The following is a 13,239-nucleotide window of genomic DNA, read 5'->3' as shown; positions in this document are numbered from 1 at the left end:
ACAGTAACTTTGACAAATTTTTTCTTACTCTAAATAGATCTTTAACGACCAAGCTGAAGGCATATTAGTGGTTCCCAACTGGCCGTTACAAGCATGGTTTTGATGCTGAAGTAAACCTTGTTTTTTAGTATCGATTACAGATCAACACACACAATTGGTGGTAGGACTACCGTGAAAAGAAGAAGGAGAATGAAGTCATGCTTGTCTTTCCTACAAAATGTTTTTATTTTCAAAACAATAGTTACGATGTCACAGATCAGCACGTTGCTTTGTTTGGTTATACCAGATTGTCTGTCATTATCCCCTCTTAATAATATATGTACCTAAAGGATCTGTAAGTTGAGAACAGGAAAGTTCAAATATGAAGACGTATGGATGCAGCTTTTCTCAAGTGCTTCAATATATCTTATTTTTGGTTTTAATTCTAAAATCTTAAATTGTTTCATTAATTTGTCCTACAAGCGAGGTAAACACTGACTTTTGGGTACTGCTCATCGGGTGCAAATTTTTTGTTACCAAAATGGAGAGGATAAAATCAAGATTTTAAATGCATTAAACACTAGCTCACAAGCGGATATTCACCCCTGTTACAGCTTCTCTTTTTTTAAGAAGATGAAAACTCACTCGTAGCGTCCATTTTACTACGTTACAAGAGTTCATTCATGGAGGTATTGAATATTCATTCTTAGGTACCCAGATAAACCTCAGGAAGGCAACTAGTCAAAATATCAGTAGATGGATCAAGAGTACTCTCTCTCTGCAGCTGGTATTGATATTGAGAAATATTCTCATTTTGCAAGACATATGTCTAACTTAGTTGTTAAAAGGCAGGGAATTTCCATAGATGTAATTTGGAAGACCGCTGGTTAGGCAGAACAATCCTTGTCCTTCGAAGGGTTTTATAATTGACCTGTACAAGGTAAGCATCACTAATTTTTTAGTAAATCCTTTAATCGTATTCATGTATTCTTCCACACATCACTAAATATTTTTATTTTTTGATGATTGTCTAAGGGAAAAATCGCAACGCAGCTTTAAACATCTACAAGTTATTATAAGTGATTAGAGGACGAGAAACCGCCATACAATTATTTAATCAAATGAATTTAATGAAATTCGATTATAATTGTATTAGGTTTCTCGTCCGAATAATCACTTCCCTCCCATCCCAACATATCTGCCCCAATTGGAGACGTTGCAATTTTAGCTAAATAGGGCTTAATGCTTTAAACATAATGAAGTATGGCTGCCGCCTAGAGATATAGTTGTGCCAGGGTTGGCAAGAATGTGCCGGTATATTTGAATTGCTTTATTTTTTGATTTTTTTTCCTTAGAAATATGCGCGTATTTGGGCCACGCTAGAGCGTTACTACAAGTTATTATAAGTGATTATTCGGACGAGAAACCTAATACAATTATAATCGAATTTCATTAAATTCATTTGATTAAATAATTATATTTTATGTATTTAAACATTGTGTAATTATAGACGTTTTGGGGTATTCAAGGATTCTGATTATGCCACTCATCTTGCACTTCGACATCATTAGAGTATAAGTAGTACCCCCATTGTCTCCATAACACGCACGATATTTAAAGTAAGCAAATTCAAAACTCCCGCCACCCACCCTGTTGGTAGGCCTGCTTATTGGCGGTTCTGTTATTCTTCATCAAGGCACGGGCACTCCATAGGATGAACTTTTCAGCTACTTTACCGCCATCTATAAAAATCTGGCCTTAACATAAACTATTGTTTCCGGATTCTGATCTAGGTGACGCTAGGTATTTTAATTCAACATCGCCGACTCCATCTTATACCAAGCCTGTTCAATTTTGATTTCTCCCCTTTTGCAAAAAGTTCCCTCAAGGTCATCGCCGTACATACGCCAGCGACCCCAACGACGAGAAAACGTATCAAATTCTGGTGATAATTCTTTCATTTTGGTGACATTTCCGTCACTTTGAAGGTTGAAGTGATGATAGGTTAGGTATGTCGGGTAAATTCATCAAAAATTACGGCGTCTGGAATGCAAGGAAAGCGATTTCTCTGAACTTCCATAAAGAAAACAGATAATTCTCTTCGCGGAAACGGCTACTAATCAGAAATATATAATTAAAAATCAAAAAATGCGAGAACTGTGTTTCAAGAAATTGTCGAGAGTGGCGCTAGTGTACGCACGCCTCACGTACTCATGGCCTACTTCGCGGGAACAGATCTCGGAAGCTATTGAACAGGCTTGGTATAAGATGGAGTCGGCGATGAATTCAAGCGCACAGTTGTTATGAATGATTAAATCAATAAATCATAAATAAAGATTAATTAACTTGTAAATTTAATGATGTCGCCTAAAAAATCTTGTGTGTATCACGGCCAAAAAGTGCCATTTGACCTCGCCTTCTTTCTTTTTTCATTAAAAAAAGGCTCAGCCAAAAAAGAAACACTTTTTGGCCTTGGTACACAAATAACTATTTTGAGGATCCCGTGTTTACATGTGCTTTTTCCAATTTTGATTAACAACTTGCATAATCATAAAATTTTATAACCATCACTAGAAAGGTAATGAAATAAGCTTCTCAATGAACTGTAAAAATCGCCAGGAAAGTTTGTTTTTCCCAAAATATTTAAAAAAATCTGATAAAAATTTCGATAAACGAACGATCTTTAATAGTATATTATAATACAAGTTTGTAAGCAAGCCTTTAAAACACGCACGACGAGTTTAAGAGCGTCGTAAGTGTTTTAAAGGCGCTCATAAACGAGTGTTATACGCTATTTTTTATTATACCTATTCATTTACAATCCTTTAGGAGCATTGAAAAAATGTGAATTTACACAATAAAATGATCAATGGTTGTTTGTGAATCGTTTTCGTAGAGTAAATATTTTATTTACAGTTTAGATAGTAAAAAGATCAATTGTACTAATGTAATGATGTAACAAAATGATAAATAGGTTTCCGTTTTGGTAATAATTTATTTCAACAATAACATGCAATTGGATATTTTTAGACTGTTTTAGATTGATTTCACGTACAGAAAATCTATAATTTAAAAAACAAAAATGAACTTCACCGGATGATTACAAAAATATCTACAAAATTGCAAATTTCCTACTTTAGCCCCTAAAAACTAAAAAAGTTGTTTCTTCTATTACTCCGGATAATTGAGGTTCCACTGTAGTTAAAAACACTGGATTCTAAGAAAAGAATTATCCCTACTTTGGTAATCGGCTAATACTTAAACGTTTCTTGTCCTAATGAGGGTAAAAATACTGTTATAAACCACTTAAAGAGTAGTTTGTGGTTTTGCGGTACTATTTTAACTCCGTTTCAATTTCAAAGAAATTCATTGGATCAAATCTTGGTGTTGACAAAAATTATCAAAATTACAATTTGTTCCCAAACACCAAGTTTCGTCAAAAAATGCGGACGCTACCATCATCAGAGCGATGATTAAACTTTAAGCAACCTTTGCTTTTAGTAAATTGAAATATATAAAATCGATCAACGATGTCTGCATGTTTGAGGCTTGACATTTAAAAAAAAACATCAAACCGACATTTTTTGTTCAACGATTTATTAAGGTAACAAAACTGCAAGCAAAATTTATGTTGTAATGCAAAATCGTATTACATCGTATTTCGAAAAGATTTTCATCTAGTCGCTTATGATTTTCCGTGGCGCTTTACAAAAATAACCTTAACAAAAAACCTTACAATACTTTCAAAAAGTATGGAGTGCTGTTTTTCTAATTTTCGAAAAATTTTGTCTGTTGGGGATTTTTTATTAATATTGATTTCGCCAAAAAAACAGATTTTTTAATACATGTATTTTTATTTTCAATGTATCATTAAAAATCGATGGTTGCAGTTTCGATGTATGTATTTTATTTTACACTCTTGATTTTGGTTGGTTGTCAACGAATAGAACCAAAGCAAGGCGGGATTTACTTGTGCTGCGGTCTAAATAAAGAAGACTGGAATTTAATTTAAGGGAATTATATTTTTGAATTTTTTTTATAATTTATTTACTTATTATTTTATTACTAGGTTTTTATTTATTTTTGTTTTTCTCGTATTTGTTTATTATTTTGTTGCTTTATTAAGAATTTTTTTTTTCACAATAAACTATGCTATATTAAATTTTTATTTACTATTTTTTAAAATCGATGTTTTCTCCCATGTAAAGAAGATCGATGTAATTGTGCTCTTGTTAAAATTGAGAAAAGATACTAAGACATTTAGAAAATTTTTAAAATCATCAGTTTATAGTAAATTAAAAACCATTTAATTTGTTTTTTAAATTTTTGAAATCGGTTCATAAATAAAAATTCCACAACGCCTGCCGTTTTAAAAAAATCACCCTGTATAAAGCATCCCAAAAAATGTTTTGTTTAATTTTGTGAAAATTTTAACTTGAATGTCTACAAAATTGTACTCATCAAAACTTTTTCTAAAATGTTTTATTTATTTCAAAACTCAATATGTATCTAGAAATTACGATTTTGTAAGCAAATCGCCAAAAAATCAAAAAGCCTTAATTTAAAAAAAAAACTTCATAATGTTCCTGTAACTTTTAAACGATAAAAGATAGCAATCAATTTGTAAGCTCTTACAATAAAAAATCAATTTATTAAGTAATATCCAAAACTGCAAATAGAAGTCACTGAAAACGGCGATTTTTTTTGAGACATGAGATCAGTTTTTCAAAAATATCATGAAAAGTACTTATATTTAATTAGTTTTCCAAAACCCACAACTCTGCAAATTTTCAAGAAAATATAGAGAAGTTAAATAAGGTAAATATAGTAGAACCTAAAAAAACAATTTTTCAAGAATATCTTTGAATCCGAATCAGATGGAGCAAAACGAACTTTCCACTTTTTCAGTTCAATTTGTAACAATTGTAGACTTGTGGATTACAGTAAAAATCAATAAATTCATTATTCAAAAGTCATATAACTAAGGACAGATCATGTAATCTCTAAAGTATCTGAAGATGAGCTTTTATTATTTGATTATTCAATACAAAGTTTTATCGAAAGCATTAGTATTTAGTGTTCAACCACCAGTTCAGCAGTTTCGAACGCGATGAAACTACGCAAAGGGCTTTCTTCTTGATTTTAATGTTACAATTAGGTAATAAAATAAAATAAATGAAAAATCTTGTTTTAGTTTTTTAAGTTGTTTTCACTATTATCATGTACTTAACATGTAAACAAACGCATTAGCTGCATCTTAACAGTATTTTTCGAATTTGCCGCTTTAATAGGTCCATTAGAGAACTCAATTTGCTGTCGTTTATAGGTATCTATAAAAGAACTAAAAGTAGGAAATTTGTTTTTTAAGAATTGGCAGAACTAATTAGTTTGGCTGTCACCTTTTTCCTGTCAAGTTCTTGGTCAATTTGGTTTTTACGATTCGTGTTTAATAAATTGCTGCGTGAATAAAAAATGTATCAATATAATTGAATTGTCCTTTGCGACCAACAATAATTGTACCTAAATATAATAGGTGTGAGGTTAGGTTACGTTATGTCAAAATTCAGTGACAGTGAAACTCAATAAATGTCAAATTTTAAATTAAATTTAAAAATCAAGTGGCAAGTCGTGGTTGCAAAACCATTACCAATCGTGTAACACGAAAACTCTTAGAATTGAAAAATTTAAATTTTTAATTAAAAAAAGGGTGCAAATTTGAAAAATTGTATAAAAGACTTGTTTTATAATGGCATTGGTGCACTCGTCTCATACAAAACTCGTGCACTAAATTGGCCATTATAAAACACGTTCTTTAATATACTATTATTGTTCTAATCGTGCAAAAAATGCAAAAGCAATACGGACGTTATCATTTTACAAATTGAAGGCATAATTTAAGGACCAAGGGTTGCTGCCCAAATTATGTCTTCAACTTGTAAAACGACTACACCGCTCTAAATGCTTAAATAACTATTTTTTAACTATTTTGGCAACAAATGACTTTAGCGGTGGTTTTTTGTAAAAATTATTGATTACCTTTGCAGTGCTGGATTGTACTGTGTAATGTAATGAGTTTATAAGTTGAAGTAAAGCTGAAAAGACAAATGTTTATGCGAATTACTAAAACAAATTCTGAGCAGAATTCAGAATCTAAAATGAATTTCACTGTGAAAATGATTGTTTACTTTTTATCAACACTCAAGAACTTACAGTCTGTTGAGTCATTCTGACTAATTTAATTAAAGTACAATTACATACTCTATGAGATACATATGTATACTAGATTTCAATAAATTTGACACTTACAGATTAAAAAATTAATCAAAATGCCAAGAATTATTGTGACAGCATTTGCCAGTTTGACATAACCTAATGTAAGAAAACCCACAGTCACATCAAAATTCTGCACTTGATATTTCAAGTGTAGGCAAATTTATTGCAACCCAGTGAACATATTAGGTAAAAATTACTTGTTGAAAAAAGTAGAAGTCGTAGTTTTATTAAAACAAATGTATTGTAGATACATAAAAATTTTGGTAATTATTTTTAAATTACCTGCTTAGAAAAATCAGTTTACCTGCTTCCACGAACTCTAACTTTCCGAAAGCCCAATAAGCCCACCACTTTTATAGGTATAAAATCTGCAGGAAATATTTTGAGTTACAAATTCGAAGTGAATATTGAAGAACATCGTCTGCTTAATAGTAGTTAATTTTACAATGTGAGTGTGTCCCTAGTTATAAAATGACGAAGGTAAGTGAACAGTTTGGGTTGCTTATCTGAGTTTTGGTTTGCTCATCGACGTCCACTAGTGCATTATTTCTGACTTTTGACAGGCAAATCAACGCGCATTTATGTGCTGTCTTGTCATAGTACGGGTGTGATTTGCTTAACAAAGGGACAGTTAGTGTGGATTGCACTTGCATAGTAAACTGATGTTGGAGTTTTTTGTTGGTCAACAATTTTTGACATGTCTCCATTAGAACTCATGCAAAGTTGTTTGACCCACAAGAAACTTCAAATCTAATTTCAGCAATTGTTTAATCAATTTGAGAAACTGTTTTTAAGGGAACCAAGTCCATACTTATGTTATTTTGTGTCATAGTACAATTTCGTCCAAAAATAATGCACCATTCCATTGCTTATTTCCAAACAGCATCGGAAAACATTTTGAGGGCCTCGCTGGGGCGTTCTTGACCATCCCAGCACATCTGGGTAGTCATAAAATGGTAATTCTTCAATGTTTGAAAAAACCCTATTCTAAAATTATTTAGATCTTATTTTGCTGTGCTGTGATGGTAAAAGAAACGTATAAATACTGTGGTGCGTTTATTTATATTTCAGCCTTTTTGTTGATTTAAATTTACTTGAATTAGGGAAAAAATATTTAGAAATAATGTTTCAGTACAGACAGACAATTATAGTGTACATTTTTTTGGCCGTTCAAGTAACGGCTCGCTTCGCTCGCCTCTCAATTTCAGCCAAAAATGACAACGTCTCCAAGTTTTATTGTCTTAGCATCGAAAGTGTCAAAGTTATGAGGTTTCGTAAAAATTCAAACATTTTTGGTTAATCCACAAAATAAAATTTTTTCAAATTTGTAAATTTGTTCCACTTGTCCTAAAATTTTGTAATTTGGCTATTGCAATTAGCGGGTTGAAAGTATTAATTCTGCCAAAATTGATTTTTTTCCAACTGCTATACTACTAGAGTTATACTGTTTGCTAAAAATATCTGAATTTTTTACTCGTCCAAAAAATAAAAATTTTCAAAATTTTTCCCTGACGTTCAAAAATTTTGCAGTTTGGCACACTTAAGGAGCCTGCCGAAAGTAACAACGTCTGCAAATTTACAGCCTTTTTGTTGATTAAAATTTACTTGAATTAGGGAAAAAATATTTAGAAATAAAGTTTCAGGACATACAGACAAATATAGTGAACATTTTTTTGGACGTCCAAATAACGGCTCGCTTCGCTCGCCTCTCAATTACAGCCAAACGTGACAACGTGTTCAAGTTTCATTGTCTTAGCATCAGAAGTGTCAAAGTTATGACGTTTCGTAAAATTCAAACATTTTTGGTTAATCCACAAAATAAAAATTTTTCAAATTTGTTCCACTGGTCCTAAAACTTTGTAATTTTTTTGGCTATTGCAATTAACGGCTAATAGTATTAATTCTGCCAAAATTAATTTTTCCAACTGCGAAGCTGCAAGACTTAAATTGTTTGTTAAAAATGTGTGAATTTTTTACTCGTCCAAAAAATCGTCCAAAAATTTTCAAAATTTTTCTTTCACGTTCAAAAATTTTGCAATTTGGCACACTTAAGAAACCTGCCGAAAGTAACAACGTCTGCAAATTTTAATCTTGTAGCATTAAAAGTGTCAGTTATGACAATTCGCAAAAATTCCAAAATTTGGCTGATTCAATAAGCGAGTTAAAAATATTAATTCAGCCAAAATTCAAGCTTCTAACTATAACTCAACGTGTGTGCTTTAATCTAATGTGCATTTGTAATAATAGAGTTGACGAATGATTAAAATTCAGATTATCTTAAAAGTGCAGAATAAATTTTTTCAAATTTCTCTTAAAATAAATAAAAATATAATTGTCAATTTTGCCATGTCAAATCACTTGCTTTTATTGTTTTGTAACTTTTTCACTTACTAGTTAGAAAAAACATAAGTTAATTACTAGTAAAAAATTAAGAAAATTTGAGTTTCTTAGGTCTCAAACAATGGCAGAAAATGTATTTTTATGTCAAAGTTGAAAAAACAATATTTTATAGCTAGAGAAAAATAATTTTCTACACCCGGTTTACAGAAACAAAATTAAATCCTTAATTTAGAACAAAGATTTTAACGAAACCAAAGAACGTTATTGGGGTTTTTGCATCTGAAAAACTATGTTTGAAAAACTAAAACTCGAGAAAATGTATAAATTGATCTTCAAAAATTATAAATGCTAGTTGGCCATAACTAAGTAGTATCCATGATAGCTTAGCAAAATCAAGAAATTGCAAAATGACGTATTCAACAACTAGTATTGTTGCTAAATTTTTAACAGCACTTGGGTTGTTAAATGTGCCTTTATACAATCTACTGCTAAAGTGATACTGTTACTCTAACAATTTAGAATGAAATGAAATATTTAACATTATGTTAAAGTGACATAAGTAAGTTGCAAGTTTAATTTAATTCAATTAAATTATTGCGTAAACCGGCCTATACTTATTTACTATTGATCAGAATTAAAAATCGCTTGTTTTCAAATTTACTTTTTTAGCAACGAAAGTGAATTGTATGAAGGAAAATGAACGTTAGAATAATATAATTTTAAGACATAAATTAGGAATTAAAAATCACATCTTTAATTAAAATTAATATTTAATTCCATAAAATGTCAGCAATCAAACTTAAATGCAAGATTAATTTAATTGCAATTAACTTATAGTGGGAAGGGGGTTATTGATTAAGAATACAAACATAATTTCTTTCAATGTTTTTCAAACCATGTTGTTTAGTCGACTCAATCTTCATGAGTTGTCGAGTGAGTTGTAAATAAAATTTAGTTGTCTAACGAAAGCTGAGTGCTCAGATCTCATGCAGACCAACCCAAAAGTTCTAGGGGTAAAATGTATTGTTGGGTGCATATTCTATTCATACCATGGTGCATTATTTTTGAACGCAATTGTACGGACACAGTTCACTCAGAGGCAGTTTTGACACCTTCATTAGAGAATACTCACATTCCCAAGTGAATGTGACTCGTTCTTGACATTCTAATTGTCAATCTGAGAAACTGTTTTGGGTGAACTAAGTGTATACTTATGTTGTTTTGTGTCATAGTACGGTCATAGTCATAGGCAGTTTTGACCCCTTCTCTAGACAATATTCGCTTTTCCCAAGTGAATGTGATCTGTCCTTATGTTGCATTTTGTCATAGTACGGACACATTTACTCGGTAAGGGTGTAAGTTTCTTCTAATCATTCACATCATCAAAATGCGTATCAAAATCGCCATTTGTACGGTTGGTTGTTTGTCAACTTACATGTGAAAAAACACATATGTTACATGTCTTTTTGCTAGACAAATCAGCTTGGACTTTGTGTGCTTTTTCTTCATAGTACGGGAATGATTTGCCCTCCATCGAGACATGAATGCCGAAAGTACCGAAATTTTTTGTTTAGTAACTGCTTTTTGTTGTTTTTTCATAAATTTCTTGATTTCCACTAGTGCATTATTTCTGACTTTTGACAGGCAAATCAACTCGCATTTACGTGCTGTCTTGTCATAGTACGGGTGTGATTTGCTCGCCAAAGGGAATTAATTTTTGACATCATGCAGTAGTTGACTGACCGACAAGAATCATCAATTCTAATTTCGACAATTTTATTGTCAATATGAGAAACTGTTTTCGGTGAACTAAGTCTATACTTATGTTGCTTTGTGTCATAGTACGGACACAGTTCACTCAGAGGCAGTTTTGACCCCCTTCTCTAAACAAGATTCATTTTTGAATGTGACCCGTGTTTATGTTGCATTTTTGGCTGTCAAAAACAATCTTACATGTTTTTTGATGGGCAAATCAGCTCACTGCTATGTGCTTTTTCTTCATAGTACGAGAATGATTTGCCCTGCATAGGAACATGAAACACGTACTAATGCTACAAGTCGACATCAGTGAAAAACTATTTTTCTCTCAGTAACCTTTGAACTGCTTTTTGTTATTTTTTTTCATAAAGTAGTTTGGAGTTGACTAAGAGGAAAATAAATTCCATCCTTTAATAGCATACGGCAGAAAAGTGGTACTTTTTGTCGAGCAATTAAATTGCATTAGCGAGGCGTGGCGTAGCGTAAAAATTGCGAGACAGCAAATTCACTTTTCGGCCAAATAACAAACACTATTTTTTCTTCAAACGTTAAATTCAGTTCTACGACCAACAATAAGTGAACGCAAATTGAACGATAAACATGGATGGCTATGTATGTTGTAGTTGTGACATTTACTGTGAAAAATATTGGTTTCAAAGAGTTTCATAGTTGAGATCGTGCAAGTGCCATACAAAATGTAAGTCTCAAATAGTAACCGTCGCAAAAATTACTTACTGCCTAGGCAGCAAAAGTGTTTCCATGTCAACAAGAGCTTTTCATTGCTTATAACAAAATTGCCAACTTTACTGTATAAAATCAACTGAAAAATAATGACTTTTTGTGACGTTTGGAGAAAAAAATAAGTTTTGGCGCAGATTGATTAGCTTCATAAATAGGGGCGTCAAGTCAAACGATTTTGCTACTAAATTTTACCAGTAAAAACTGTCAACTTGTGTCAACTAGTAGGTACATACAACTACAAAAGCGAAAAGGCGAATTTCATATTTTAGTAACGTTTGTACCATCGTATTCATAAAAACTAGGGTACTCAAATTTTCATAGTGTAAATTAGACTAAATGAAAATGTCAATTATAAACTTCTATCAATCAACTTTATGTCATTAACTTCTGTCAGTCCTAAATATGCCACAACTGAATCCTGAACTCGGAATTCGCGAATTTTGAAACACCCTGTATAATTTGAATTTTCCCCTCTCAAATTCTCGTTAATTTGAAGTCCCTCGCGTACAGCATAAACAGAATTCTTCTGAACAAGCCATTTGGTTTGTTTATTCTAACTATTGTCCGTTTGTCTTTAAACTCTCGATTATTTTAATTTTTTTTTCTTTTTCTCTCGATTATTTGATTCACACTAACTAACTGTAAAACCAAAAATTTCAAATTTTGATTGCCCTCGGTATACTCCTAGTTTCACCAATAAAACAGTTAAATTTTAAAACACTGGTGTAGTACCAAAATACACATTTTTAGAACAAAAATAAAAATTTGAGAAAAGAAAAATTTTAAATAAAAATAGACTAAAAATTCCTAGATTTTTTTTAATTTGGTAATTTTGGTAACTTTATAGTAATGAAAATAAGATTTTATAACGTTATTTATGACCTTTGTCGAATTATAAAAGTTTGAAATAAGAAAGACGGATTTAAGGTAATTTAAAGAAATTTCGGGATCAAAAAAATGACGACAAAAAATTTTAGCACCAGTGCATATTATCCATTTTTAACATAAAGCAAGATTTTCTGTATTTTTTAACATTGCTTCCTAAAATCTTAATAGTCAGAAAGTTATTAAAATTACAAAATTTTGAAAAAAAAGAGGCTTGTTTTTGGGACTAACTATTAACGAAATTTTGGAACAAAAATGACAAAATTTTGGGCAAATTCGAAATTTTTGGTTTTAACACAAAAACGATAGAATTCGGCGAACACTAATTTCTTTATTTTAATTTTAAAAACTAAACAAATTTGGAAATTTCTGTTTCTGAGAAACCAAAATTTTTTAATTGTTTTATTAGAAGTTTTGATAGTAAGACAGTGAAATTTGGTGATATTACTTTCTTCTATTAGCTTAATCTTGACGGGGCCGTCAATTTTTTTGGGTCCAAATTAACGCATATGGTCGTTCAATTTTGTTATAAAACTGTCAAAATTTTATGCCAAAACATTCTAATCTTGTACATCTTCCTGGTCATGTTCATGTCATGTCGTGGTCACGATGTACATTTATCAACTTTTTGACATTTTTAAGTGGATTTTTACGATGTAGTACACATATTTCAAAGACAATAAGCGTAAAAGTTGGCGAGATGAATCAATAAAAATCACGCTCAACTTACGGTAGTTGACAGGTATGTGCGTAACACAATAGTCACATGATTTCGATATAAAAATAGTTATATAAAACAATGATCAATCATCATTTTCAAATATATATTTATCCCACAGTCATTTCTTATTTAGTTGTTGTTTTGTAAAATCCGAGGAAACTTCTTTATCCCATCAAAAATGAAATCCATCTTGTGTATAAACATTGGGGCAATACTGCTCGTTGGAGTAATCGCTAAACCAGGTAAATCCTATGAAACCTCGATTTTAAAATAATGATGTTCTTTCCTAGGTTCCCGCATTATTGGTGGTCAAAATGCTGCAGCCGGTGAATTTCCATACGCCGCCGCCATTACTGTTCAAACAGAGGGCGGAAGACACTTTTGTGGAGGTGCTTTTACTGACAGTCAATTTGTGATCACCTCAGCAAGCTGTATCTATGGGTATTTACTCATTTTTTTTCTACTCATGACATTGAAATTAGTCATTTTAACATTGATTCAGGTGGTTCGAATCCCATTTGCACTAATAAACTTTGACATTT

Source organism: Gnatocerus cornutus, chromosome 2 (genome assembly GCF_029298725.1).
Source record: "Gnatocerus cornutus isolate USDA-ARS CGAHR chromosome 2, icGnaCorn1.1, whole genome shotgun sequence".
Lineage (NCBI taxonomy): Eukaryota > Metazoa > Arthropoda > Insecta > Coleoptera > Tenebrionidae > Gnatocerus > Gnatocerus cornutus.
This window is presented reverse-complemented; position numbering follows the sequence as displayed.